Below are 26,838 nucleotides of genomic sequence, written 5' to 3'. Positions count from 1 at the left end.
GGACCTCCGGTGCTTGTAGAAATGGCACCGGCACTACCTTTGGTTTTTCCGTACGGAAAAACTATTCGCGGCAGGCGATCGCTCCCCGGACCCCCGCTGGACCCCCAGGGACTTTTGGCCAGCTTGGGGGGGGCCTCCTGACCCCCACAAGACTTGCCAAAAGTCCAGCGGGGGTCCGGAACGACCTCCTGCAGTCGAATCGTGTTGTCTATGGCCGGCGCCATTTTGCGCAAAATGGCGGCGCAAAATGGCGCCGGCCGTAGACAACATGATTCGACTGCAGGAGGTCGTTCCGGACCCCCGCTGGACTTTTGGCAAGTCTTGTGGGGGTCAGGAGGCCCCCCCCAAGCTGGCCAAAAGTCCCTGGGGGTCCAGCGGGGGTCCGGGAGCGATCTCCTGCCGCGAATAGTTTTTCCGTATGGAAAAACTATTTGCATGCAGGAAGTCGTTCCCGGACCCCCGCTGGACTTTTGGCAAGTCTTGTGGGGGTCAGGAGGCCCCCCCCCAAGCTGGCCAAAAGTTCCTGGGGGTCCAGCGGGGGTCCGGGAGCGATCTCCTACGCTCCTGACCTCGGGGGACAAAAAACAAAATGGCGCTGGCGCTACCTTTGACCTGTCATATGACAAGGCAAAGGTTGCGCCGGCGCCATTTCTACAACCACTGGAGGTCCGAGAGTAAAAGATCACACTGGGACCCTTCCTCTGGACCCCAGGTAATTTAAGGCATTTTGGGGGGGTTTGGGAGGGTGGGGGATTTATTTTAAAGGGTTGGGGTGGGTTTTAGGGTTGTTTTAGTGTGCCGGTTTTCCCACCCTCCCCCCCACTGGACCCCAGGTAATTTAAGGCATGGGGGGGGTTCGGGAGGGTGGGGGATTTATTTTAAAGGGTCGGGGTGGGTTTTAGGGATGGTTTAGTGTGCCGGTTTTCGATTTACACAATTTTCACGATATTTAAAAAACCCAAACGGCGACGATCCGATTCCCTCCCCCTCCCAGCCGAAATCGATCGTTAAGACGATCGATCACACGATTCACATCTCTAGCTCTTAGTAAAGTTGGCACCAAATATTTAAAAGATATGTTATATATCTACACCCTTCTCATCCATTACTTTGGGCTGAGAAATTGTTGTTAGCTATTCCTTCCATTACATCTTGCTGCTTGCAAACCACTTATAATTGGTGTTTTTTTTCAGTAATGGCACCCACCTGTGGAATGCTTTTTCTCATGTTCTAAAAGGCAAACGATGTAATGCCTTTCAGGTAAAATAGTAAAACATTTTTCTACATGAATGTATACTGCTCAGTTTCTTAAATGCAATCTGACCAATATGTAATGTTCATTATAATGACTGTATTTTTATTATTAGCATTTTGTAATGTTGTAGGTTTTTTTTTAACATGCCTGTTTATGTATACCTTGATGTTTGTGTTTTTAATTGTGTTCTACTCTGAAAAATATTTGTTGCCTTATTTATTTATTTTATTTATTTAAATTCTTTTATATACTGTCGTTAAGCTGGGAGCCATCACAACGGTTAACAATGAGGCACATAAATTAATGTTGCTAAATGCGTTTATTATACCAACTAGACAGGTGCCTTGGAAGGCATCTAAATTTCTAAATAAATACATGTAGTTATTTTTTATATACTGCCTTCCAAATATTGTTTCTTCCATTTTTGTCCCTCTGTAAATCTTCCTTCCTACTCACCTTGTCCTCCCTGTTCTTTACAAGCAACTGTGTTGGATTCCCCATCTTTGTGTGTTTTTTCACTTACCTTATTTGTTTGCTGTGGTTGACTGCCCAATTCAATCAGCTTATAACTGTCATCCCTGACATTTAGTTTAAGCTTGTCTATGTATGATTCCTCCCAGGCAGATACAGTTATCATTATTATAAAAAATTTTTATCTTTTCAAGTGGAGCCCGGTCACCAAGAAATTCAAACCCTTTTTCATTATAGCAGCTTTTTGACCATGCACTGAAGTTACTTGTGTGGCATAACTTATCTTCCACTTTGCTATCCACAGGTAATGCCTCAGAAAAATATACTATTCTTAATAGCTGTGTAAGACCTTCCCCAAATTTCCTGAAATTGTCTTTTATTATCTGATCCTAATATCTGGCTAGGTTATTTGTCCTCATGGTAATGGCATCTATCTATTCTCTTTCTTTCTTCTCCAGCAATCCTAAAAATGTTGTTGGTTTCTTCATTATAGGCATTTAATTATCTTGTTTCTCCCTAATCCTGTCTCAAAATATATTCTTCTGATGATAAAATCTCGAAAAGAAGAAACTTTCTCCTCCTCTGGGATGGCTACAACTTCATATCCATCTTAATTGCAGATGAATCTTTCAGACTTTCACTTATTGTCAATGCCATAACGTTTTATAGTACTTTCTCTGACTCACAACTCATATCCTACTTGACCCCACCATAAGCCATCTGTTCCTCATTTTGGGATGCTCTGTGAGAGCTGGCACAGACTTGACAGACTCTGAATATTTATTTTATTATTTATTTAAAAACTTTTCTATACCGTCGCTAAGTTAAATACCGTCGCAACGGTTTACATGTAGGCACATATTTAATGTAGGTAAAAGTGTACTATAGTACATTCTAACAGGTGCCGTCAAAGGTTCGGTTACAATATGTCAATAGACATAGTCATTTAGCGAAGTAGTTCATGACCAATTGTACCAAGGTACTTACACCGGTAGTTTTATTACACATAGTAATATAGTTTTGGTTTATTGTGGTGTAGAGTTCATAGACTAATCTACTGTATAGTCCTAAGGACTGTATGTCGGTGCCTTTCTGTCTTTTCCTGAAATATTTCTCTCTGTTCTCCTGTTTCTTTGTAAAATGCTTGTTTAAAAAGCCATGTTTTTATGTTTTTCTTGAATGTCTTGAGATCACTTTGTAGCCTGATCTCTGGAGGCATTGTGTTCCAGATTATGGGTCCTGCTAGTGATAGGGCTCTTTCTCTCACTTGTGTCAGTCTTGCTGACTGGTCCCTTTAATTCTGGTCAACTTTGCCCTGAGCTGAGAAATCTCCAACCTCACTCCTGAAAACTGGATATAAGAGAATACTACAGTCTTTAAAACCCAATGCCCACCATTAATTGTATGTCACCATTCTCACCATTTCTACTGCTTTTATATCTATTCCAATAAAACAAATCTAACACTTTCAAACTTTTTTTTTATTAAATTACCCCTTTTACCCAACAGGAAATAGTGTATAATAGGTACCAGTTCTGTGCATAGGATCTAATTTGCCTTCATGAGCAAAATACAGATCCCACTGCCTGAGAAAAGCCTAAATAAGAAAAGAAGGATGTAGGGTTGTTGGAGAACTGAGGTTGAGGAAGGAAGTGCTAAACCTTCTCTGCATTGGTAGAAAAAGTAAGGGTTTTTAAAATATATATTTTTGCCTCATTTCTCAGATCAAACAGTGGCTCCAAATTATAGATTCAAAGCCCAGTTTCCCCACATATATACAGGAAACAAATGCATCAAGTTCTACTCCAAGTTCTAATCAAGCTCAACATCCAAACAAAAGAAAATATGTAGGTTTTCTTCAAACATATGCAAAATTGATCATATCAGTTATTAAATTATTTCTTTTATATGCCATCCCAACCCTAGTTCTATAAGTCTTATCTAGCAAGCTATAATGTTTTACTACTTCAAACAATCATAGCTTGAAAATAATTTTCCTTTGCCTTTTTATTTTTTATATTACACAGTACTTCTACAACTTAGAAGGATTTTTCCTTTATTAACACATGCTGGGATTGTTCTATTTTGGTCTAACGATACATTTGAGAATTTTCTATCTCATCCACCATTAGCAAAAACCTGAAATCAATTTTATTTCTATGTGGAAAATGTAAGTCTCTTGACATTTAAGTTAAGACATAGCCAGTAAGTTCACGTTCATGTGACAGCACAACTCATATTGATGAAAACAATGTATTCCTAGGCAGGGCAAATTTGATAAACTTCAGAGTACTGTATGAAAAATGAAATGAAATGTTGAGCACAAATAAAATACAAATATTAATCACAAGTCCTATAAGATGAGACTGAAGTACCTAAATATATATATATATATATATATATATACACCCTAGGTGAGAGAAGAGTCAGAAGGGATACGATAAAGCCATTCAAATACACCAGATGCAAACCTTTTTCAGAGTAAAGAATGCTCTAGGACAAAAGGTCATTGTAATCAGGCTCCAAGAAGATTCAGGACCAACCTCAGAAAATACTTCCTCAGGGAAATAATGTTTGATACATGGAATGGCCTCCCAGTGAAGGTAGTGGGGACAAAAATGCTAATGGAATTTAAAAACACATGGGAACCCTAGCTGTTAAGAAATGAGGACAAGGCCAAAGATCAACTGCGGTGTTTGGCATTGCATCAGAAATGAAATTGGGCAGGAAAGCTGGAATTTATTGTCCTTCCACTTTTACTCTTGCTGTGGAATAGGGACAGACATCCTTGTGTATACAATCAATTTTTAGGGGATGCTCGGCCCTTAACTGCTGAGTATAAACAATGTCTGTGACACTAAAGTTCTAGCAGACCTAGAGCCAATTAGTCTTTTTAAATTACCCATTGACCAAGATAGGGACTTAAAAAAAACCTCAAATATCCAAGTCCTGATGTGAAATCCATATCTATATGTTTGCCTTATCCACAGGGAAGGGCTTGAGGTCTCAACTCCAGCAGAGGCCCTAGGTAAACTCCTTGGGCCCAATATTCAGTTGACTTACTTGGCTAAGTAGCAGGACCCGAATATTTGGTTGTGTTTGACAGCCATCACTTGGCCAGTTAACTACGTATCCAGCAAAGTAGGTGTTTGACAAATTGGTGAGAGAGAGAGAGCAAGCATGAGAGACAGAGAGCGAGCATAATAGAGAGAGAGAGAGAGCGAGCCCTGGTAGAGAATTCATAAGAACATAAGAAATTGCCATGCTGGGACAGACCAAGCTAGGGTGAGAGAACATTGTAGAAATTTCATCTGTGTGTGACTTTCCTCACTCCAAATCACATCAAATCTTCACTGAGCTCTACTGTGCTGTTCGTACATCTCACTCTGCATGTAAAACCGACCCCCAAAACCCTACACCACCACCAAATCCTCACCTCGAGTTACTAGCTTGTCCTCCTATAGCAGAATAAATAGTTCACTGCTATGTGCGCCACCCCAGAGGCTCTCTCTCTCTCTAACTCCACCCATCTCCTCTCCCCTTTCCATGCCCAAAATAGAATTTGTGATATTTATCGCAAATTTTGTTTTGAGCGTTTTGGGCATATCACACAGCTTAATGCCAGGAAAATAAGGTGTAGTTATTTCAAGGGTTAAACATGTACAATAGTGTGCATGCTATCACACGGTGCAATAATGCCCCTCATTTTCATTGATCCTGCCCAAACCCCTCCCCAATCCCGCCCCTTTGAATACATTTGTAAAATTTGCATTCACACCATGCATTGTGATAACTCTCGCCCACGATAACGCCATAACGCATTTTGATGAATGAACCTGTAAATTAAGCCGATTAACAGGGTCATTTATCATTTTGCGTCAAATAGCGCAACACGCACTAATATGTAAATTTCACATTAGTTATGCAAGTGGGAGGAGTTTGGGTGGAATTAATGGAAATAAGCAGCTAGTTCCTAACATCAAATGTGTGAGAGAGACTCTTTGCTATTTATACCACTGTAAGAGCAGGTACTTTTAACTCGGAGAGGTACGAACAGCAAAGCTGACATCAGTGAAGATTTTCTGTCATTTGGAGCGATGAAAGCTAAAAGAGGAGTTGATTTGTACAACATACTTTCTACCTTGCTATTGAGCAGGTCTAAAGTTAGCTGAATAACATACTTAGCTAACTAAAATGTTATCCAAGTATATTCAGAGGCACAGCCGCTCCACTGAATATCCTGGCTAAGTTAGCTGTATATGTTTATCTAACATCCTTAATAGGCCTATTTTCTTACCTGTGAAGCCTCTGAATGGACTTCTGTCTTTTTCCGATGACCAGGCTCAACATGCCCTGTTGGCAAGGTTTCTGGGGTCCCCAGAACCTCTGCCTCCTTTTTCCTGTCTCCATAGTCCCTGGGGCAATATACCCATCTTGGGACTCAATGGACAATCTTAGCAATATCTTCTATTTCAAAGGAACCGCTCCCATAATCATGTAGCCATTCCCGAGTTGCACATTTGTGGGGTAAGTTTGTAATATTGTACATAAGTTAGCTGGCAAATATGCACATAAGATATACTAATTTTCAAAGCAGACATATGCACATAAGTCTACATTGAAAATTATCCCAGCAAATCTATGCATACACAATTACACTTCCTATTTGGTGGACATAAGTTTTTATAATCAAAAACCCTGCCCAGCCTTCACCCTCTGGAATGCCTTGTGCATGTAAAATAAATGCATACAGTATGTATGTGCATAATTGTATGCATGTATCTGTTGCACAATTTTCTAAAGGTCCATTCTGTGGATAAAGCAATACATTACCTACAAAGGTCCCTTGGAAAATTACACTCTCTATGTTATCCCAACAATGTTACCACATAGGTAGGGGAGGTTCCAAAGAAATTACTCATGCAGTTGTGAGGGTGAGGTCCTTGGATGGATCAATATCTCAAAGTATAGCTACTTTTGGTAACTGCTTTCATTAAGGAGCATTCTGTCCCAGATGGCAGCCTTCACAAAGTTAACATGTGCCTTCCCTGTCAGGAAGGGTGAACAGCACAGGACCTACTGGTTCTTGGGCCACTGGAATGCAATAGTCATTCTTACAAAAGTCAGCAGCTACACTTCTGGGTCACCTACCAGTCCCATGCTGTTTAGCTGAATCTCTTCAGCTGGCTAGGCCAAGGCTTCCCAAACCTTGGGTCAGACTCCACATGGGTTTACAAAACCTTTAGCTGAGGGTCACAAGTGCTTCAAATGGCAGAACGTTTTGGGCACCAGCAGCAACAGCATTAGATGAAAGTCAGCATTGGGCTTGTGAGCCAGCATGTGTTCACAGGCCCTGCAATGGAACTGCCCTTGCATTGGTTTCTGTGGTAACAGGAAACACTACACGAGGAAGGATCAAGGCTGCTGTAGAGCCCATGAGCTTGCACGCCCATTGTCCCCAGGCTAACTCATTAGTAATACTACTACTGCTTGCAGATCACTGTCAGGAACCAGTCATGAGGGGAAGAGAGGGCCAAGTGTGCATGGATCAGTGGAAATTACCACTGCGACTCACTTGCCACCCACCATTAAAACTACCCAAGAGAAAAATGTTGCCCCTGTCATCAATCTGCCCTCTCTTTCCATTAGTTGTAATCCACCTTTGGTCCAGAGCCTGAAAGAAAGTGTTCAGCTGACCTTGGCCAGGGGATATTTGGAGGAAGGGCTACTTGAAAGGAGAGAATAGATACAGGAAGGCTTTGAGAACTGATAAAATAGAGCAGGACAGGCTGTAGAGAGTGAGAGAGGAGGAATGATAGAAAACCAACTGGGGGATATAAGAGGAGCTAGAAGGGGATCAGCTGGGGGGAATGTGAGAAAAGGGTTAGAGGGAAGGAGGTGAGGCTGGGAAATGAGAGGGGATGGCAGATGAGGTGACAAGAGGGAGAAGACAAGATCAGTTTGGGGTTATAAAAAGGGCTTACAGTAAGTGTTATCTGCTGGGGGGAGTGTGAAAAGAGCAGGAGGGTATGGGTTTGGAGAGGAGTAGAGGTTGAAAGAAGACCTACTGGAGCAGAGGTTGAGAAAGGAGGTTGAGAGATGATCATCTGAAGTGCAGGGGAAGGTGAGAAGGAATGATTGGAGGGGGACTACACACTTGCTAATTTGTTTTGGTCATCCTTTGGGGTCATATGAATATTCAAGTTGTAAAATGGGGTCACGTTGGCTAAGAGTTTGGGAAGCCCTGGGTTAGGCCTTTAGTCTACCAATCCAAAATAATTGCTTCAGCAAATGGATATGGATTTCTGCTGCTGCTGTTCAAGAATTTATAGTGGCTGGTAGACCCAAACCAGCTTAGTTTTTAAAGAAGCAACATAGACAGGAAGGAACATACAGCTTCTTCACAGCAAATAAACAAGAACAAAAATACAGATTCTCTTCAGCTAAACATCAAATAATAATATAAAAGTTTACCAGAGTTCAAGTTTCTTAGGGGCCTATTTACTAGGCTTTACATAAGATATGCCATTCAGGGTTAGACCAAGGGTCCATCAAGCCCAGTATCCTTCTCCGACAGTGGCCAATCAGAGTCAAAAGTAGATGGCAAGTACCCAAACATTAAATAGATCCCATGCTACTAATGCCAGCAATGAGAAGTGGCTATTCCCTATTGATTAATAGCAGTTTATGGACTGTTCCTCCAGTAACTTAACCAAACCTTTTTTAATCCCAGCTACAATAGCTGCCTTAACCAAATCCTCTGGCAACAAATTCCAGAGCGTGTGTTGAGTGAAAAAAAAGTCCTCTGATTTGTTTTAAATGTGCTACTTGCTAACATCATGGAGTGCCCCCCTAGTCCTTGTATTATCCAAAAGAGTAAATAACTATTTCACATTTACCAGTTCAGGTCCTTTCATGATTTTGTAGACCTCCTTCATATCCCCTCTCAGCCGTCTCTTCTTCAAGCTGAACAGACCTAACCTCTTTAGCCTTTCCTCACAGGGGAGCCATTCCATGCCATTTACCATTTTGCTCAACCTTCCCTGTACTATCTCCAGTGCAACTATACATTTTTGAGATGAGGCGACCAGAACTGCATACAATATTCAAAGTGCAGTATAACCACTGAACTATACAGAGGCATTATGACATCCTTCATTTTATTTGCCATTTCCTTCCTAATAATTCCTAACATTCTATTTGCTTTTTTGACCACCACAGCATACTGAGTCAATGATTTCAATGTAATATCAACTATAATGCTCAGATAATTTTTCTGGGTGGTAACTCTTAAAATGAAACCTAACATCGAGTAACAACTGCATGGGTTTTTGTTCCCTTGATGCATACTCATCCACATTATATTTCATTTGCAATATGGATGCCCAATCTTCCAGTCTTACAAGATCCTCCTGCAATTTATCACAATCCGCTTTTGATTTAACTACTCTGAACAATTTTGTCATCTGAAAATTTGATTATCTCACTCATTGTACCTCTTTCCAAATCAATTATCAATATATTAAAAAGTACGTCCAAGTATGGATCCCTGAGGCACTCCACTGTACTTTTTCCAACTGTGAAAACAGACCATTTAATCTGTTTCCTGTCTTTTAACCAATTTGCAGTCCACAAAAGGACATCTCCTCCTAGCCTATGACTTTTTAGTTTTCTTAGAAGCCTCATGAGGGACTTTGTCAAACGCTTTCTGGAAATCCTTTATCCACATGCTTATTCACCCCTTCAAAAAAATATAGCTGATTTGTGAAGCAAGACTTCCCTTGGGTAGTCTTGCTTCATGTTGGCCTTGTCCCATTAAGTCATGTCTATCTATATGTTCCGTGATTTTATTCTTTATAAGTTTTCACAATTTTTCCCAGCACTGAAGTCATGCACACCAGTCTATAGTTTCCTGGATCAAAACTGGTGCCCTTTTTATAAACTGGAGTTACATTGGCTACCTTTCAGTCTTCAGGGACAATGGATGATTTTAATGACAGATTACAAATTATTGGTAATAGGTCTGAAATTTCATTTTTTAGTTCTTTCAGAACCCTGGGATGTATACCAGGTGATTTTCTACTGTTCAGTTTGTCAATCTGACCTACAGCATTTTTCAGGTTCACTGTGATTTGTGTCACCTCATCTGAATAGTTACCAATGAAAGACATCTCCGGATTGGGTATCTCCCCAACATCCTCCTCAGTAAACGAAGCAAAGAATTAATTTAGTCTTTCTGCAATGGCCTTAGCTTCCTTAAGTGCCACTTTAACCCTTCAATCATCTAACGGTCCAACCGACTCCCTCGCAGGCTTCCTGCTTTGGAAATATTTTTAAAAGTTTTTATTAGGAGTTTTTACCTCTACAGCCAATGACTTTTTAAATTCTCGTTTAGCCTGTCTTATCAATGTTTTAGATTTAACTTGCTTATGATTTATTCCTATTTTCTTCAGATGGATCCTTCTTCTGGTTTTTGACGGAAGATATGTTGGCTAAAATAGCCTCTTTGACCTACGTTTGAACCATACTGGCAATTGTTTGGCCTTCCCTAAACCTTTTTTAATACTTTGAATACATCTAGACTGTGCTTCTAAGATAGTACTTTTTAAACAATGTCCATGCCTGCTATATACACTCAATCTTTGTTGCTTCATCTTTCAGTTTTTTCTAACTATTTTTCTCATTTTATCAACTTTTTCCTATGGAAAGTTTAGTGCTGGAGCCATGGCACTTATTGTTGTCAATTCAAATTTGATCAGGTTATGATTACTATTGCCAAGGGGGTCCCACCACCATTACCTCTCTCATCAAATCCTGCGCTCCACTGAGAATTAAATCTAAAATTGTTCCCTCTCTCATCGTTCCTGAACCAATTGCTTCATAAAGTTGTCATTGATTCCATCCAGGAACTTTCTCTCTCTAGCATGTCCTGATTTTACATTTACCCAGTCAATACTGGGATAATTGAAATCTCCCATTATTACTGTATTACCAATTTGATTAGTTTACCTAATTTCTCTTATTTTATTTTGGCCAGGTGCATGGTAATATACTCCTGTCGTTATATTCTTCCCCGACACACAAGGGATTTCTACCCATAAAGATTCAATTGTGCATTTAGTCTCTTGCAGGATCCTTATCCTGTTGGACTCTATGGTATCCGGGAAATAAAGCACCCCCCACCACCACCACCACCAAGTTGCTCCTCCCTATCATTGTGATATAATTTGACCCTGGTATGGTACAATCCCATTGATTATCCTCCTTCCACCATGTTTCTGAGATGCCAATTAAGTCATTCAATTCTATACATTCTTACTTTTTAGACTTCTGGTATTGGCATAGACACATTTCAAAGTATGTTTTTTGTTTGATTTAACAGCCTGCTTTTCAATGGACAAAGATAATTTGGAATCTTTTAACTCAGGTGATTCTTTACTTATAGGCACATGGACTACTTTTTTTTGTATTCTTTATTTATAATTTTTTCAAATAATACAATAAACATATTATTGTATACAGAAAAACATGATACAGGTTATGAAACATCATTTACCCGCAATAATCATAATCCATCATTTTTAACCTTCCCATTACATATCAATCAACCTGGAGGGGTATTAGTTTATTACATATTGGGAGAATTCTCCAGAAATTATAAAAACAAGATGAGGATAGATTCTAGCTTATATCTATACCAACATTACAGTTTAACTGGGCACTGGGGATGATGTAGGCACTCTAATCTGTTCAAGGAAAATCTTTAATTGATCAGGAATAAAGAATACATACATCTTCTTGCCTTTTTATCATACATTTGCACGGAAATCTAAGTACAAACGAGAATCCCAAAGATAAAACTCTTGGCGGAAAGCCAAAAAGGCTTACCGCCTTAACTGCGTGGAGATAGCCAAATCGGGAAATATTTTGACAGCTTTGTCTAAATAATTAACAGGATATCTATTAAAATATCTTTTCATGATCAAGTTTATATCAGATATAGAGTAAAAAGTTGCCAACATTGTACCCCAATTTATAATATTTGCAGAGGAATCTTCCAAAAAATTTGAAAGGTTTCCCTGAAACATCTCAGGTCTGTCAGTATTTCTAGGTTGGGGAAGAAAATAACAATTATTAAGAGTTGGTGATTGTTCTATGATAAATCCAAGCTTTTCAACTAGAAATTTTTTCAAAGTAATAAGAGGGTCTTCACCCACAATCCTAGGAAAATTTAGAAATCTCAAGTTGAAGCGCTTGGAATTATTTTCTAACATTTCTATTCTCCTAGACATTGCTTCCATATCCTTGACTACCACTGATTTAAATTCCAAATTCTTTCTCTCCTGTGTTTCAAGATATTTAATCCTCTCATTGGAATCCTTAATCTGTTTCTGTGTTGTGAGAAATTCTTGTTGATTTTTCTTTTAAATCAAATCTACTTTACCTTCAAGTTTTTTAATATTGACTATCATGCCTGCCATCATATCCCACAAAGTGTCCATAGTTACCAACACAGGTTGGGATGGGATGTCCGTCAGCTTTCTACTTGGCGAAATATCTTTTACTCCCCCTACGGGGGCCACTTGGGTCACTTCCTTTGCGCCTCCATTTGAAATCATGGAGGTAGCTAGGTTGACTCCATTTTCAGAGCTCTTATTGCGGGATTGATCATTTCCCGCTATAAGCTCAAGGTCTTTAATCTCATTCAAAGCATTTTCAGATAACCCTTCCTTCATTCTCTGTGGTGGTGGTGTTGGGGCTTAAGGACACTTCCTCTGCAGGCTCAGGAGACCATCCCTGGCCTCCTGGCACACCATGTTCCTCAGCTCCTTCTTTTTGAGGTAAAGGAGCTATCATGAAGTTTGTTATTTATTTATTTATTTTTATTTATTTAACGTCTCTTCTATACCGATAGCCTGCTGTATGGGAGATGGTAATGGAAGGAAAGGATAGACTCCAACTCTCCCCTTCCGTTTAGGAGGCATATTGCTCTAACCTCATATACAGGAAAAATCCAAACTTCCTCTCTGCTCTGCTAGATCCTTTACAAAATTAAACTGTTGACCCCGAGTCGGTGAGGTAAATAGATGAAAACAAAAACAAAGAGAGAAAGACTTACTTGATTCTGATGACAAATTCGGACGAATCCGGCGAAGCCCGGCAAAGCCGGTTGTCTCCGTGCGCCCCTTGAGTGCATGTGGCTTCAGCGGCATTCCGGCTCTGCAGTGCGCCGCAAGCCGGCCGTTGATATGGCTGCTTCCGGTCCCGCCTCCTAATTCGCCCTCCGGCGTCACAGTTTCTCCAGCTGACCATCAGGGCTGCTCCTCCTCTCCCCCAGATTCCAGCAAAGGTGTTCTGGGACTGCTCTCTCACCCTCTCCTTCTTGCCCTCAGGGTTGGGAGCACTGGGGGGGGGGGGGGGGGGGGGCGTTAATATGGCCGCTTCCGGTCCCACCTCCTAATTCGCCCTCTGGCATCACAGTCTCTCCAGCTGACCATCGGGGCTGCTCCTCCTCTCCCTTGGATTCCAGCAAAGGTGTTCTGGGACTGCTCTCTCACCCTCTCCTTCTCGCCCTCCCACATGGACTACTTTTGCTATTATTAGAACTTCTCTGCTGGGATGCCCTAACTCTCCTGCTTCAAAGATTCCTCCCTCTGATCCATGCACTGCTGAGCAACTGTCAGCTTTTCCCTTTGTTCTAGTTTAAAAGCTGCTCAATCTCCTTTTTAAAGGTTAGCACCAGCAGCCTGGTTCCACCCTGGTTAAGGTGGAGCCCATTCCTTCAGAAAAGACTTTTCCTTCCCCAAAAGGTTCCCCATTTCCTTATAAAACTAAATCCCTCTTCCTTATACCACAGTTTCATTCATGCATTGAGGCTCCAGAGCTCTGCCTGCCTCTGGGGACCAGCACATGGAACAGGGTGCATTTCATCAAATCCTTTACCCTGGATGTTCTGGATACCAACATTCTACCTAAAAGTCTTAATATGGCTTCCAGAACCTCCCTTCCACATTTTACAATGTCACTGGTGCCCATATGTACCACTACAGCCGGCTCCTCCCCAGCACTCCCTAAATTCTTATCTAGGTGATACATGAGGTCTGCCATCTTTGCAGCAGGCAGGCATGTTACCAGGCAATCCTCATGCCCACCCGCCACCCAGCAGCCTACATTCCTAATAATCTAATCATCAACTGTGATGGTCAACCTAACCCTGGGATGCATCCTTGGTGCGAGAAGACAATGCATCACCTAGAAAGCAAGTCCTTGCTACAGGATCACTTCTTGCTGCACTACGTTGATGCTCTTTGAACAGGAGACCTTTCTCCTCCAAGGCAACACCAGGGCTTCCAGACTGGAGTTTAGACATGGTTACTATGTCCCTAAAGGTCTCATCTATAAACCTGTCTGCCTCAACTCCTCCAGGTCTGCCACCCTAGCCTCTGGAGATAGGACTCATTCTCTGACAGCCAGGAGCTCATTGCACTGGGTACACATATACAACCTCTTACCGGCAGGTAAAAAAATCATACATGTGACATTTGATGCAGAAGCCTGGGAGGCCCACTTTTGCGTCTAGATTGCTGCCTTCTTTTTAATTTTGTTGAGTTTTTAGTTAAGTTTAGGATGCTGAGTAGGAATGTATAAATAAGAGTCCTTTAAATGTATTGATATATTTAACTTTTAATCTGGTAGTGACCTGCAATGGGATAATTAAACTCTTGATAAGGCCAGGGGCAATCCTGAGTTTTAGATAAAAGGCTAATTAATTTTTAAGGTAAAAGTCTCTCCTGCCTATAAATCAAAGGATGAGCTAGGAATGGAGGGAGGGAAAGACAAACACAAAAGTGCTCCCACTGATAATGGATTTCTGTGTGGTAAACACTATTTACTATGTGATAAAAAAAACTATCATATTTATTTAGCATTTTTTATATACCGAGGTATAGCAGAGTTGCCTTCACTCCGGTTTACATACAGAAACAACATGTTACATAGAACGATGTATGAAGATTACAATTTAAAATTAACGATGATAAATACAACAGGAGAATGTATAACAAGATAACATATGTGTAGAGATCCCTTTCATCCCTACTTGGATCAAGTGTAGGAGTAAACTATTTTATGTTCTGGGAGGAAATATAATAACTATAGTTATTCCGCATGTGGATTAGAGTAAATGGTGCATTTCTCCGCTATATAAGCTATGACCACCATCTTAGAGTATGAATTTTAGTTTCTACTTCCAGAGGCAGCATTTCTTGGCTGCTATTGCTTGATTCTTAACTTTTCCATGGAGAGTTATATTTTGGATATAGGAGTTTCTCTCCACCCTCCCTATCCCTTTTATACTTTTATGATGATTTATTTGATTGCTGAGTAGCCATTAGCAAGGGATTCAGTTATTTTCTTTGCGGTGGATCATCAATATCCAGAAGAGGGATAATTTACAGCCATCCAGAGGAGAATGAGTTGGGATGGACCCCCAAATATGGTCCTTGAATATCTACTGGAGAACTGGAGAAGCAGTATATCAGGAGTATCATTCTGATACTGGAAGGGAGAAGAGGAGAATACTTGGTGCCATTCAGGTACTGTGAGGAAACTAAGGAGTTCAGAGGAGAAAACTATACAAAATGGTAGGAAATAAATGACTGTGTAAAATGGATTTCACCATTAAAATTTCACCAACATTGGGATAGAAGTATAAAGCTTGCCCTATACTAGTGAGATGGGAGAAACAGCCGAGTAAGACTAAATCAATTGACTTTAAGCAAGACTAGAAGAAGTCACAAATTTAATTAAAGCGCTTGTACCTTGAAACATGAAGTGAACCGCTGTAAAGAACATTTTCATCGTTTCACGATATCTCAGTAAAAGTATTGTTGGAAACCAAAATCAGCTTTCAGTGTGTTTTTACTGCATAGTGACTTTAATGCTTGTCAGTGCTGTTATAATCACTACTATATACAAGACATTGAACTGAGACTTAAGGGAATGGAATGCAAAGGCCTAGAAAGTAACCATGTCCCCCTGCTCAGGAAACCCTGCAGCTTGAGATATTTTAATCAGAAGGTTACCACCTGAAACTGTAATTTGCTATATGGCCTCTTGTACCACTATTCGGATATGACCAGCCCAAGGGTTACATGTGCTAAATGGAAACAACACTCAAAATTTGTGATTATCGCAAATCTTTGCATGACGTTTTCCAACCCCTGAATCAGACCATGCATAAAACACAAATACATGGAAAGCAGCCGATTACCATGTCATCGAGTAGCACAGCTCATGAAAAATCTTTGCATGTTGTGAAACACCCAGATTTAGAGGATTAGCTGGTGGAGGGTCTGGGGATGGAAAGAACAAATTGAAAAATTACTACTTACCTGAAAATTTCCTTTTCCTTAAGGTGAATAGGTGGATTCGGGACTAGTGGGTTATGAACCTCTACCAGTAGATGAAAGAGCAAACTGTCATCACAGTATACATACCCCTGCAGTGACATCAGCCTGCCAGTATTCTCCATCTCCAGCAGATGGTGGACGTTCATCTCCCTACTGGGGATTGCTTATATATCCCTGCCCTGACATCAGCCTGCCAGTGTTGACAGACTAGCAAAAAACTTGATTAAAAACAGACAACCATTTCTGTACTCAACAAACAAACATTGAACTCAGGCATCAAAGCATGCAGAGTAGGCTAGGGACTGGATGAACATTTATCAGTAATCCCCTGGAACACATTGCCACACAGGAGGATCATCTCACAGTCATTTGGCAGCCAAAGGCGGGAAGCTAAATACATCTATCCATCTTAAGGAAAAGGAAATTATCAGGTAAGTAGTAATTTCTCATTTCCTAGCATGTGGATAGATGGATTCAGGACCAAAGGGATGTACCCAAGCTAATCCCGAACAGGGTGGGAGGCTGCCCGTGGTCCAGCCAACACTGCAAATGCAAAGGCTGTGTCCTCCTGGGCCTGCACATCCAGATGATAATACGTGGAAAAGGTGTGTTAGGAGGACCACTTCGCAGCTTGGAAAATGTCGACAGGAGACAACAATCTAACCTCCACCCATGACACTGCCTGAGTCCTAGTGGAATAAGTCCTGACCTGAGTAGGCAATGGCTTTTCAGCAGCCACATATGCGGCCTTGACCACCTCATTAATCCCGTGAGCTATAGTAGCCTGCGAAGCAGACTCACCCTGTTTACTTCCATCATGAAGGACAAACAGGCAATCTGTCTTTTCAGAAAGGAGAGAAACCTCCAAATACCTCACAACATGTCTCCTGACATCCAAGAGAATTATCAGGCAATATTCCTCTGCACCCATTTACCTATCTAGGGATGGTAGGGAAATGGACTGATTTAAGTGAAAATCTGAGGCCACTTTAGGCAAAAAAGAAGAAACAGTACACAGCTGTATCACCCCTGGAGGCATCCGAAGGAATGGCTCCTGGCAAGACAAGGCCTGCAGCTCTGCAATTCGATGCGCAGAACGTACAGCCACCAGAAACACCATTTTCAAGGTCAGTAACTGCAATGAAAGGCTACGCAATGGTCAAAACGCAGGGCCCACCAAGAAATCCAAAACCAGATTAAGACTCCACAAGAGTACCGATAACCGCAAGGGAGCATGAAGATGTTTCACTCTCCTCAAGAAATGGGCCAAATCTGGATGAATCAATAAGGATTCACTATTCACCTGGCCCCTGAAACAGGCAAGAGCTGCCAACCCTTTAATTCAACCCATCCTGCAAAAAATCCAAAATGAGTGGGATCTTAACTGAACGAGGAAGCACTCCTTGATCTTCACACCAAGCCTCAAGCACTTGCCAAACCCGCACATAGACTAAGGAAATGGAGAACTTTTATGCTTGTAACAAGATGACAATCACTATAGTAGAATAATCACGCTTCAGCAAGTGAATCCTCTCAACGGACATACCGTAAGACAAAACCGAGTCGGATCTTCGTGAAGGACATGTTCCTGCTGCAACAGATTCCTGTGCACCGGAAGACGGAGGGGGGAGTCTACCAGGAGCCTTCGCAGATATACATACTATGGTCTCCTAGTCCAATCCGGAGCCACCAAAAGCACAATCCCCCTGTGACCTTCGACCCTCCAAACTATTCTGCTCAACATGGGCCACAGAGGAAAAGCATAGAGCAGCTTGTCCTCCGGCCAGACCTGCACAAAAGCATCAATACCCAAAGATTTCTGATCTCTCCTGCGACTGAAGAATCGAGGAATCTTTGCATTGTGTGAAGACTCCAGCAGGTCTAGAAATGGTAGGCCCCAACAATCCACTATCAGCTGAAATGCCTTGTCCAGACTCTCTGCTGAGAATGTCTGCTTTTACAGTGTCTTTTCTTGCAAAGTGCAAGGCCGAGATCCCTTGAAGATGCTCTTCCGAGCATTCCATAAGTTGGTCTATATCCTGTGACACTTGCTGACTCTTGGTTTCTCCCTGCCAATTGATGTAAGCCACCTTCACTGTGTTGTCCGACATTACCCAGACCACTTGACTCTGTAGCCTGCCACTGAACTGCAAGCACGACAACCGATCCATCTGGGCTTCCAGCCGATTGATGTTCTAGAGAGACTCTGCTGTATTCCAGCACCCTTGCACCGTTAGTTCCTGACAGTGATCTCCCCAACCCTGGAGGCTCACATTTTACAAAATGCTGCAGCAAGACTATTATTAGGATCTAGGAAATATGATCACATTACTCCCCTCGCTGATATCATTACATTGGATACCAGTTCAATCCAGAATCTACAATAAAGTATTAATGATAATATTCAACATCATTCACTCCAATAACATCAGCTTATTAAGAGTGACACTACAACCTTACAATCCTCAACGAACACTAAGATCTCAAAATAAAGGACTATTGTCTATTCCCACAAAACGGTACACACATCTGAGTCAAATAAGAGATCGAGCGTTTTCAATAACGGGTGTAAAGCTCTGGAATTCACTGTCTGAGGCGCTACATATTTTACCAGAGAGAAAGAGATTTAAACGTGAACTAAAAACATGGCTATTCAAAAACGCATATCACTTAAAACATCAGAATATACAGAACCACAAAAACAAGTAGGACAAAAATAATAATCATATCATGAAGAATAAATCAAAAGAGAAAATGCAAGATTCTCAAAACAACTCACTAATACATGAAAACTATCATTTCATTTTATTTATCCATACTCTTTGCCTTATGTACTAGATCAAATTTAATATGTACTAGAAAATTTCTCTTGATAGACATCAATGCCTGACTATGAATACTAGGGATGTGAATCGTGCTTCTGACGATTGAAAATATTGTGTGATATTTTCAAAGTCGTCAGAAATCGGGGGCTCCCCGAAACCGAAAGGAAAACCCCACAAAATTGTTCGTGGGGTTCTCTTATCGTTTTGGGGGAGGGAGGGGGAGGGAGGGAAAAACGGCACACCAAAACAATCCCTAAACCCACCCTGACTCTTTAAAACTGATCCCTTAGCTTCCATTTTTATTAGTGGCGCCATCGGCGCCAATGACCCTTTGCCCTTACCATGTGACAGGGTATCCGTGCCATTGGCCGGCCCCTGTCACATGGTAGGAGTAATGGATGGCCCGTGCCATTTTTAAAGATGGTGCCGGCCGTCCATTACTCCTACCATGTGACTGGGGCCAGCCAATGGCACGGATACCCTGTCACATGGTATGAGCAAAGGGCCATCGGCGCCATTAGTGGCAGCCGACTGCCCGAGAGCGAGAGATCGCTCCTGGGACTTCCACTGGACCACCCGGTACTTGTAAAAAGTTTTGGGGGGGTTCGGGAGCGTGGGGGAAGCTAAGGGATCAGTTTTAAAAGGGTCGGGGTGGGTTTTTTGTTTATCGGCTCGGGCGCAGCCGATAAACAAAACCGTGATCGGGCCACACGAAAAAAAATTAACGATGTGAATCGGAACCGGAATCGGAACTGATTCCGGTTTCTTTACCCAGATTATGAAGTTATAGCCCCTGCCATAGAAGCATAATACACATGATCCCTTTTTCAAACACACGATCTCCCAATCTCTCACACACATACACACTCCTTCATAATCTCCTCATATAGGCTCCCTCTCTCTGGCACCCACACTCAAGAATGCCCTCCCCACTCTCTCACCTCCCTTGCTCTCTCTCACACTCTCCACTCCCCCTCTCTTACACACCTCTCCCTGCTCTTTCACCCTCTCAACCCCTTCCCTTTCTCACACCCCTCTCCTCTCACACACACACACATTCACTCTCACCGAGGCTTTCATCTTCGCCACGAGCGGATCACATTCCGTTCGCATCACACGGGGGCCTTCAACTTTGCCGCGAATAGCGCACCAGGGTCTTCATCTATGCTGTGAGTGGAGTGCGTCCCGCGACACACAGGGGCCTTCATCTTCGCCGCGAACGGCACACTGGGGACTTCATCTTGCAAGCTGTTCGTGGCATGCCGGAGTCTCCTCTGCCATTTTCTGCGCTGAATTTGGCAATTCTGCACAGGGGGACATTCTGCATTAATTCTGCGCTCCACAGTAGCGCAGAATTCCCCCAGGACTAACACTCCACTGCCTGCTTCTTCTGCGGCGAGTGGCAGACAGATACTATGAGCATGCCCTGAGGAACACTGCAAAACTCCAGTGCATATGCCTCTCGTATCACCTCCAGGACCCACTAATCTGATGTTCAACACACCTCTGATAAAAGAGAGAGATGTCCCCCATCTCCTGTTCCCGGGAGAGGGTCGGCAAAACTTCATTGGGAGGCTCAAAAAGTTCCACTACCCGAGCCTGTGCCCTGCCTGTGCTATCTGAGATCGAAAGGCCCAGTCTTCTGCATTGTTGCCCCTCTGTAGGGTCAAAACCTCTTGGAACTGCTGGGATGACCCCTCATACCAAAGGGGTGTGGTGACTGCTACTTATCCTCCGGCAACCGAGGAACCAGGGAGTCGCCTCACTTACTGGCCAGTTTCTCCAACTCGCTCCCAAAAAAGAACGAGCCTTTAAAGGGCAATTTTGTAAGATTAGCTTTGGAGGTCACATCGGCCAACCAATTTCTCAGCCATAAATGACACCTGGCCGCTATTACTAAAGCCATTCATCTGGCCAAGATGCGGAGTAAATCACAGCCTGCATCTGCTAAAAAGGCAGCGGTGGGTTCCATAACTGCCCTGGAATTCACACTAGAGTCATCAACCTCCTGAGAGAAGCAAACAAGAGCGAACCACCAGGGAACAACAAGAAGCTATCTGCAAGGCCATTGCCACTGTTTCAAATGCTTGCTTAAGGATGGCCTCAATCCTCCTATCATGCACATCCTTCAAGGCCACTCCTCCCTCCACGAGGATAGTCATCCGTTTAGAAATGGCACAGACAAGCGTATCCACTTTCAGAAAACACAGACACTCTCTCACCACTGGATGCAGGAGGTACAGGCCTTTCAAGGTCCGATCCCCTTTAAAATTTGCCTCCGGGCCATCAAACTCAAGCTCAATCAATTCTTGAATGGTCTCCATAATAGAGAAAAAACAAAAGACTTTACACAAAGAAACCAAAATGGGATTTTTCTTTGGTTCAGACATGGAATCTGCCCCAGGTACTGCCAGCATCTTTAGGAAATCGGGGCCAGCAGTTCATCTCTATGAAAGAACCACAACATAGTTCCAGTCCCAGAGGAATTTCCCCATCCTCCAGAGAGACGGGATCTGCCTCATCATCAGTGCCATCTGGATTCCTACCAGGAGTACTTGCAGTCAATCAAGGTGTACTTTGGCACTTAACAGTAGTACCGGAAGACGGAGAGACCACCGCTTGAGAATCTGACCTGACAAGATTCATTGGGCAGGGCTGAGAACTGTGACTGAAGAAAGGATTGTAATCCTTGAGAAAATTCTACCCAAGAAAAGGCAGAAGGATCCATGCCAAAACTAGAAGGCACTTGTATGATGCCCACTGATTTTCTGTCCCCTGCTGAGGAACCAGTTAATGGAATTCCGAGGTCAGGCATCCCTCCTGATATGTCCTTAACCAGGCCATTATCAGGCTGGGAAGAACCAGGCTTAGTAAAATCAGAGGAAGATAATTCTCCCTGACCCTCTAAGCAGGATTGGCACAATTTAGAGGGCACTCCAGGTTGAGATGCCTGAATATAACAAGCAGCACAGAGAGAAAGGCACTTAGGTTTCTTAGCCACATGCTAAGCTCTGTCAGTACGCTTAACAGGCGACTCAAGATGTGCATCCAACCGAATTCTCGCTTAAAATTTAGGTGCACAAAATTTATGAGCTCAAAATTTAGGGGTTCCAAGGCTATGTGCCGCAAAACTTAAGTGCACTATCACCACGCCAGTTTTGGGTGCATAACCAATATGTTCCAGAATGTGCACACAGGCAGTGCACTCAAAAGAAACTGGGCGCACAATTCACATGCACAGCCGGACGCACCACCAATGGTCCTGGACATGGCAGCCAAACATGCAGAAAAATGGTGCTTAAAAACACCTCTGAGGCCTACCATGCGATGCACAGAAAGAAGCCTAACTGCAGGGCCTAGCCCACCCGGGCTGCTCAGCCCACCAGACTGACCAGGTCCCTTAACCTCCACGGAAGCGGGAACAAATATCGGAACAGCATCAGAACACAGAGACCAGAGGATGTCCTACAACAATCCATCTACTCTGTCTGACTTTTTTTTTCTTTTTTTTTTTTAACTTTCCTGAGCTCAACCTTTCCCGGCTGAGTACCGAGATGGTATCCAGCTGCGGGAGCAGAGAGCATTTACCATTACCGCCACGCTCTGCTTCCTGCACTCACTACCTTTCAGCTGCTTAAATTAGCTAAGACCACACTGGCTGAAGACCCAGCTACCGGACCAAGGCACTCATCTGAGGGACCATGGACATCACCTAGGAAATCTCAAATGGGGGAGGGATCATTAGGTATCACAGCAAGAGAGCAGGGCAACTCAAAGCTCCTATTTATTCTTCTCTAAATTTTGAAGCAATCCTCAGTAGGGAAATGCACATCCACCATCTGCTGGAGATAGAGAATACTGACAGGCTGATGACACAGCAGGACTATATATACTGTGACGTCAGTTTGCTCTGTCTCCATCTGCTGGTAGAGGTGCATAACTCACTAGTCCTGAATCCATCTATCCACATGCTAGGAAACTAAGGCTTTAGTTTTACACTTTTGAAAAGGAAGCTTGATTTTAAAGCTTAAACAAGACAAATGTATTTTTTATTATTTATATGCTGGGTGGAAGTGGGGTGGGAGAACTGAGATTCTATATTTCTCCACAGTGTCCTTCACAGCCATTGACTGCCATTTTTTCACCAGGTTTTGGTCACTAAAGGGGCAACTGAGCATTTTCAACAGCCTATGCTATTACAAGGTACATTTAAGTGTACTTTAGTATATGCAGATCTTGTTATTAATTTTCAGAAATGTGTCCACAAGTTCCATGTCTCCAAAGTGCCTACGTACTTTCCACTCACTATTTCTAAGAGGGGGCAATTGGAAAAACAATGAACGTGCTTTTGAAAATTCAAATGTATTTTTGCTGTTTATCCCCATAGCCTAAACGCACTCCTAAAAATGCTTCTTTTTAACCCAGAAAAAATCATTCACACTGTGAAAGCATGCATAAACTTTCTGCTGTTCTGAGAAGGTCGGTTTTCAGATAGAGCAAACTATCCAAATAAACACCTAGCAGATAAAAGATTCTGTTAGGATTTGTGGCTTTCGTGGATCCTTGGCCCAAGGTGATGGTTGTTACAGCCTGAGGGGTGTGGAGCCCCACAGGTCCACACCGTCAAGAGGCAAGGAAAGCTGCAGCAGAGAACACAGTAGTAGTAAAATAGAGAGAACATCCTGCGTCACTACCACGTGATCGTAGACTAGCCCAGAGCTGTGCCGTGAGGCAGACCCTGAGGAGCGGAGAGCACAAGGACAGGGTCTATTGTAGGCGAGTTGCAGAAGCTGTCCCGAGAGGGGCGGGACAGCGTAGTAACAGAGTCTCTGGTATGATGACATGGGGCTGCCCCAAGGAGCAGGGAAGCGCAGAGTCAGTCTTGGCAGTAGTGATGTAGGCTGTCCTGCGGAGCGGGGAAGTGAGAGCAAGTCACTCGTATAGAAACATAGGCACTGCCCCGAGGAGCGGGAAAGTGTGAAGCAAGTCGCTGGTGCAGAGACGTAGGCACTGCCCTGAGGAGCGGGGAAGCGTGAGCGGGTCACAGGAGTAGAGTCGTAGGCACTGCCCGAGAAGCTGGTAAGCGTGAGCAGGTCACTGATGTGGATACGAAGGCACTGCCCCGAGGAGTGGGTGAGAGCAGTGTCAAAGTCTCCGGTGGCAAGGCACTTCTCAAGGCAACTCTGAGGAGCGGGGAGGCCAGCAGGCAGGACCTCTGGAGAGGCACAGGTACCACCCCAATGAGTGGGGAAGTCTGGAAAGTCTCCCAAGGAAGCACATGTAGGCCCCCAAGGAGCAGGTACCCAAGCCAGAGTCCAGAACCCCAGGTAGAGATCAGAATCAGGCATCGACATCCGAGGAGTCAGGAACAAGCACCAGTAGCGTGGGTACTCATTGCCAAGTCGATTACCATAGGCCAAGGGAGGTGCATAAAAATCCCCTGAGGTTCCTGCCATAGCTTCTTTAAAGAGAGACTCTGTGGCGCGCACGCGCACCTAGGAAGGTCCGGAGGAGGCATGGAGGTCAGCGGCATCCCAGCCACCATGAGAAGTCTCGGGAGGCAGATGGCATGTGGCGGCAGAAGCTAGCTATAGCCGCAAGTTCACCCAGAGAGGAGAGCTGGGCCGCAGATGACGTGAGTTGGGTAGGCCGTGGCCGCCCATGGCTGACAGTCATAACAGTTCCCCCTTTCCTAGACCCCCCTCAGGGGATTGGGTTTTCGAGGATGTGTGGCATGGAACTGCTTGATAAGATCCTTATCAAGGATATTGATGGCAGGCTCCCAACTGTTCTCTTCTGGCCCAAAACAGTAGGTACTCCCACTTTTTTCCACATTTCCTCACATCAAGGACATCTTGAACTTGGTATGTCATGTCCGCCTCCGATGACAGTGGTTGAGGATCCGGTGGTGTTTTTTTTTTTTTTATTAAAGAAGTCGGACAATACCAAATGTTTCAGTAGTGAAATGTGGAAGGTGTTGTGGATTTTGAGAGAGGAGGGCAAATGGAGTTTGTAGGTGACTGGACCCAACCGGCGGAGCACTGGAAAAGGGCCAATGTACCTGGGAGCAAAGCAAGCCGATGGCAGCTTGAGTTGGATAAACCGCGTTTAAACTGGGGAGATTCACGATGATGTGCATCAAAGAATTGTTTTTGACCTTTGGGCTGCCTGCTGTAGCAGCTGCTTCATGGTATTCCACAGTTGATGCAATTCCTGGGCAGTCGACTGGGCCACTGGTGAAGGAACGCATAGTGGGAGTGGACGCAGTGGCAGAGGCTGACATCCATTGACCACTTAGAATGGAGATGAGCTGGTGGATGTGGACCGATGTGAATTTACAGCGACATCTGCCCAGGGAAGGGTCATCCCAATCATTCTACCGTAGATTGACCTAGGCCAGCAGAAATTGTTTCAGAGTCCTATTGGTTCTCTCTGTTTGTCCATTGGCTTGGGGGTGATAAGCCGAAGTGAAATCCAAAGAGATGTTAAACTTTTTGCAGAAAGATCTCCAAAACCGAGCAGTAAATTGGACTCCATGGTCTGAGAGGATATGTTTGGGAAGGCCGTGGAGCCAGAACATATGACGGATAAACAATTTTGCCAGCTGCGGTGCCGAAGGGAGTCCAGGTAGAGTCATAAAGTGGGCAATCTTTGAAAAATGGCCAATGGTGACTCAAATGGTGTTGTTGCCACTGGAGGAAGGAAGATCCACGATGAAATCCGTCACGATATAGGTCCATGGCTCGCTCGGAACAGCCAGCGGTTGCAAGAGTTCCCATGGGCATCCCACTGGAGGCTTATGGCGGGTGCAGGTGGGACAAAACTCAACATAGGCCTGTGTGTCTTTCTCCATGGTAGGAAACCAGTAAAACCGTTGAGTGTGGAGAGCATTCTAGACTGCCCTGGGGGTCCTGCAGTCAGGGAGTTGTGAGCCCAATGGAGAACCCTCCGGCGTAATTGACGAGGGACTACAGTCTTCCCAGGTGGCACCAGAAAAGTGACTGAAAGAAGGGCCTTGGTGGGGTCAATTATGTGCCATGGATTGTTGGGAACATCCTCTGGAACGAAGGATCTGGAGAGAGAGCATCGGCATGGCAATTTTTGTTGGTTGGTCGGTAGCGCAGCAAGAAATTGAATCAGGCAAAGAAGAGGACCCAGCGGGCCTGGCAATGGTTTAGGCACTGAGCACGATGTAAATACTCGAGATTTTTGTGGTTGGTATACACTGTGATCTGGTGTTGGGCTCCCTCGAGCCAGGGACGCCATTCCTCAAAGGCTAGCTTAATAGCTAACAACTCCTTATCCGCGTAGTTCGGCTCTGCTGGGAAGAAGCATTGGGGGAAAAAAGGAGCATGGATGTAAGGTAAGAGTGGTCGAGTATTGACTTAGAACCACCCCTACTCCCAATTCGGAGGCATCTACCTCGACGATGAATGGCCATCTGTGATCTGGATAGCGGAGACATGGCTCTTGGAGAAAGGCAATCTTGAGATCCTGGAAGGCGCTCATGGCTTCGGGCGACCACTGGGAAGGATTGGCCCCCTTGCGAGTTATGGCCGTAAGTAGTGTGGTCAGTGAGGAATAATGGTGAATAAAAGACCTATAGTAATTGGCAAAGCCAAAGAATCTCTGTAAGGCCTTGAGGTCCATAGGCTTAGGCCAGTCGTGAATACTTTTCAACTTCTGGGGGTATATTCTGAACCCTTGACTGGAAACCACGTAGCCAAGGAAAGGGACGGTCTCCTGCTTGAAAGAACACTTTTCGAGTTTGGCATAGAGTTGATTGTCCCGTAAATGCTGGAGGACCCAAGAGACATTGTGGCAATGGCTCTGTAGGTCCTTAGAGAACACCAAGATGTTGTCAAGGTACACCACC

This window comes from Rhinatrema bivittatum, chromosome 2 (genome assembly GCF_901001135.1).
Source record: "Rhinatrema bivittatum chromosome 2, aRhiBiv1.1, whole genome shotgun sequence".
NCBI classification, from domain to species: domain Eukaryota; kingdom Metazoa; phylum Chordata; class Amphibia; order Gymnophiona; family Rhinatrematidae; genus Rhinatrema; species Rhinatrema bivittatum.
The sequence above is the reverse complement of the archived record's forward strand: the minus strand, read 5'-3'. Positions refer to the sequence as shown.